Genomic DNA, 4,733 nt, shown 5'->3' with positions numbered 1-4,733 from the left:
CACAGTCCAGGTTTACTGAAGCAGAATTAACAATCCCCACAGCAAAGACAGACCCCCCCTCAGAAGGGATGGGGTCCAAAGCTGTCTACCCCCCTGGAGCACTTTCTACCCCCCTGGAGAACCTGGGCTTTTATATTTGTAGACCAGGTTTACTGAAGCAGAATTAACAATCCCCACAGCAAAGACAGACCCCCCTCAGAAGGGATGGGGTCCAAAGCTGTCTACCCCCCTGGGGCACTTTCTACCCCCCTGGAGAACCTGGGCTTTTATATTTGTAGGGTAGGAGGCAGGACAGGGTTCTCCCGTAGGACTAGACAGGGCAAGTTACATGTTGTTGGTTGGTTCACTCATGAAAGCTGGAACTTGATTGGGTAGAGCAAGGGCAGGAAATGTGAAATTCTCAACAGAGGGAGCTAGGTTGTGTGTGTGGGGAGCCCACCAAAAGGGCCAACTTTGGATAAGAACGTGTATGTAAACCATCTTGTATGAAAGTAGTTAGAACACAGCTGAATCTAGTTTGGGGCCTCTTCCCCTGACAATCTACCTAATTTAGAACCATCTCCCATTCTTCAGTATTAGCTTGATCCATAGTGTGCCTGGAATTGTACAGCTAGACTGCCCAAATGAAGACTAAAACTTTGACATAACACTCCCCTTTCCCTTACAGTTCATGTGACAGTGTTACCAGCCTGTTTAGTGGCACCACCAACCTGGCAATAGCATTGGGTTCAAGAAAGTGTGGCACCTCATGCTTATAATCCTAACACTTGGGAGCCTGAGTCAGGAGACTCTTAAGTTCGAGAACAGCCTGGACTGCCTAGCAAGATCCCCCAGCCCCCACAAACACAGGTTAAAAACATGTCTCTTCTGTTCTACCAGCTGTGTTGACGTTTCTCATATCTGGACAACATGTCTTCCATATTCTGGTTCCTGAGACTGAAGCTCACTCTAATAGGCCTTTGTTTTTTACTTTTCTGTCTGTTCACTATCTCATTCCTCCAGGACCTTAGTGTGATTAAATTATAGTCAATTCTCATTAATCTCAGTAGTTGTATAAACTTGTTGCAGGCACTGAATTAACAAATATTGAACCATTCTTCCAGGGGAAATATAAGATTAGGTTCCTGTGAGCCTCTCTGGCACAATGTTATACCAGCATAACCTTATTTATGTGTGTTTCCACTTAAAGGCACCCCAATTCAGTGCTTATCCATTTAGTTTTAAACTACAACCAACAGTACCATAATTCATGGCTAAATAAATCTTATCTAATACATATACTGGACCACACTTCAGCACTGTGCTTGGATCCTTTTAAACAGTGAAGTCATCAACAAAAAGCCTGCAAATATATGGATTTGTAAAAGGATACTTGTTTTATGGCATGAGACCTAAACAGGAAGGCAGAGCATTGCTCTGTTTGACCCCAGCTGGGATCTGCTGCACTGTGCATTTCTACGAACAGCCATGAAAGCACTAAGAGTTCTCATTTTCCGAGATACAAATAGTGAAGAGGCGTATCTGTGAATAATGAGAATCAGCTGTATTGCTTACTTTTTGTCAGCGTTTTCCTGTCAGATATGCTTTCACTGTACTTGGGTGGGCAGTTGTGAAACTACTAGGTTCCTTCAAGCCTCATCACATGGATGCTCATTAACAGTGTGCTGCCCACCCTGTGGGTAGAGTGAGCTAGGGAGGGTATCCTGAAGTTTGCCTGTGCAGTCGATTCTGAGAAGGAGCAAGGCTCTCACTTGGGAAAAGGCAAAAGCAAAGGATCTCAGAACATACTGATTTTTAAGTACAATTTCCCCAGGGTCTGGGACTAAAAATGGAAATAGGAGGGGTCTTAGATAAGTGGAGATTTATCACTGAGAGCTAGCATTAGCCAAGTAGGAGTTGAAACTGCCAGGACTCTGGGTGAATGGGACTGAAATGCCCAGAGTTGCCTTTTCTTGGGAATTTGTTTTGTGGATCCTAAGTAGATTATTCTGAGATATAGATACAAAATTTAGGGTGAGGACAATCACTGGCTCACACCTCTGCTTACACAATCGGCAACAGATTATGCAAGAATTTTTGATATGTTCATCTTGTTTTGGCTAATCTCATCATTAATCAAGTTGATGCACTTTTCTAAATTCAACAGGACCAAACTCTGTCTCTTGTCAAGACATTTTCTGTTTGAAATAAAGAAAAATATATGTATATATTGGAAGGTATTCCAATTCTATCAAGAGAAAAAGGAGCATATTTAAAACATACTATGGTTCTTTTATCATGTAAGTATTCATTATATGGAATTCTCCTTTTTGGAAATCTTCTGACACTGCATTTTCTTTTTATAAAGCAGGGATTGTACTTACTGTTTTTATATGAATCAATCCTCTTTCACAATGGAAACTCTGATTTCCTTCCTTCCTCCCTTCCTCTCTCTCCCTTCTTTCTTTCTTTCTTTCTTTCTTTCTTTCTTTCTCTCTCTCTCTCTTTCTCCCTCCCTCCTTCATTCCTTCCTCTCTCTTCTTTCTTTCTTTCTTTCTTTCTTTCTTTCTCTCTCTCTCTCTTTCTCCCTCCCTCCTTCATTCCTTCCTCTCTCTTCTTTCTTTCTTTCTTTCTTTCTTTCTTTCTCTCTCTCTCTCTTTCTCCCTCCCTCCTTCATTCCTTCCTCTCTCTTCTTTCTTTCTTTCTTTCTTTCTTTCTTTCTCTCTCTCTCTCTTTCTCCCTCCCTCCTTCATTCCTTCCTCTCTCTTCTTTCTTTCTTTCTTTCTTTCTTTCTTTCTTTCTCTCTCTCTCTCTTTCTCCCTCCCTCCTTCATTCCTTCCTCTCTCTTCTTTCTTTCTTTCTTTCTTTCTTTCTTTCTTTCTTTCTTTCTCTCTCTTTCTCTCTCTTTCTTTCTCCCTCCCTCTCTCCCTCCCTCCCTCCCTCCCTTCCTTCCTCCTTCCTTCCTTCCTTCCTTCCTTCCTTCCTTTCCTTTATTCCTTTCTCTCTCCTCTCTTCTCTCTCTCTCTCTCTCTCTCTCTCTCTCTCTCTCTCTCCCTCTCTCTCTCTCTTTAACAGAAGCAGTCTCAGATTCCCCTTCAAAACTAGAGTTGGTTTTCTTTAAGGGACCACACCCTTAAAGAAAACTGACTGTCCCTCCCCCAGAAGCCATCAACTGCCCATCGCTCCTCAGCTCGGGGTAGGAGCTCAGCTTCCCCCTCCATGCTGGAATACGTGGGCTGATCTGTGCAGGTCTTGTGCAGACAATCACAGCTACTGTGAGTTCATGAGTGCAGTGGTCCTGTTGTGTCCAGAAGACACTGTTTCCATCCCGACCTCTGGCCCTTACAATCTTTCTACCCCTTCTGTGATGGTCTCTGAGCTTTGGTGGGATGTGATGTAGAAGTCCTATTTGTGGCTCAGAACCTCACTGGCATTTATTCCCTGCACTTTGGCCAGCTGCCCTCACTTCCTTCTTAAAAATATGGAATGCTTCATGAATTTGCATGCCATCCTTGAGCAAAGGCCATGATAATTTTCCCTGTGGCATTCTAATTTTAGTATGTGTGAAACTGAAGTGAGCACCATGTTTATATTTTGAACAAAATCAACAAGCGCTTATGGATGTATTTCTATTCTTATTCAAACTTTATAAAAGTCAGAGGAGAATACAAAGAGCAGAAAAAAGCACACAGGATGACATAATGCTTTACAATAGGAAGATCAGTAACTAAGTTGGAAAAGATGCTAAGAAGTCAAGCAAATAGAAACCTGGATAAGATAAAACATAAATAATTGATCTCACAGAAACAGAAGGTAGATTGGTAGTTACCAGAGGTTGGGAGGAAAATAGACGGAAAGAAGATGGTCAATGGGTAAGGGGTGTGTTGGGTTGGACAAATAACTTGTTCTGGTGTTCTAGTATGCAGTCAGTCAGTTATGGTTGAGAACAATAATTATATATTTCAAAATGGATAGCAGAGGGAGGGTTTTGAATGTCCTAAACACAAAGAAAAAAATAAATATTTGAGGCGATGGATGTGTTAGTTAGCTGCTATGCCCTTTAACACTCATAAAGTTCTACAAATGGTATGCACTTATTCTATAGTGCAGTGTGAGGTGGTGGTAGGGATTGTCAGATGAAGCTAGAATTAGGAGTAAATTCTGGGTGCATCAGTCCTTCAGGAGAAATTTACTTAAGCCCATCTTAGCTTTGCTTTTCTTAGCTGGATACAGGTATAAATAGACAATATACAAAATGATAAGATACTTGAAGTAAGTTAAGTTATATTTAATGTAATTCCTCAAACATATTTCTTACACTCTGTTCTGTGCATCTTCATGGAGCTTGAAACCCTTTTGAATGCCTAAGAAAACATTTCCATGCCACCTCATTCTAGTGTGAGTTTATAGCACAGAGGCCGGAGCTAAAGTGTCCGTAGCAGTGTCCTCTCCATTAACGGTTTCTAAATGTCACTTTGAACATTTTTGTTCAGTGAGTATTGTTGAGAATGCCCCCCAACTGAAGACGTGTTTTGGGAGAAGCAGATTCTGAGACAAGGATTTGAGCTCAAGGAATCTGGGGTGGGATATGACCCAGGAAGTGCTACTAATGGAGGGGGAATTCATCAGCAGGTGATGGCTGTGGACAACCAGGTCTCAATCCTGCTGGGGCCTCTCAGAGGCTGTGCAGAACATGCCTCAGAGTTGTCACATCTGAAAGCAAAGACTCCAGGAGACTTTCCTTTTTTGTGGAC

General features: G+C 42.0%; 1 non-coding gene across 1 annotated transcript; it reads right to left on the bottom strand.

Annotated features, from left to right (window-relative positions):
* Nucleotides 1-3,454: 3,454 nt before the first annotated feature.
* Nucleotides 3,455-3,561, bottom strand: LOC115070970. Its single transcript, XR_003850075.1, has one exon. It is a non-coding gene; the product is annotated as a U6 spliceosomal RNA (small nuclear RNA).
* Between the last annotated feature and the right edge of the window lie 1,172 nt (nucleotides 3,562-4,733).

This window comes from Nannospalax galili, unplaced genomic scaffold (genome assembly GCF_000622305.1).
Source record: "Nannospalax galili isolate Female #2095 unplaced genomic scaffold, S.galili_v1.0 scaffold1338, whole genome shotgun sequence".
Taxonomy (NCBI): Eukaryota; Metazoa; Chordata; class Mammalia; order Rodentia; family Spalacidae; genus Nannospalax; species Nannospalax galili.
Note: the sequence above shows the minus strand (reverse complement) of the source record. Positions and strands in the feature narration are given on the sequence as shown.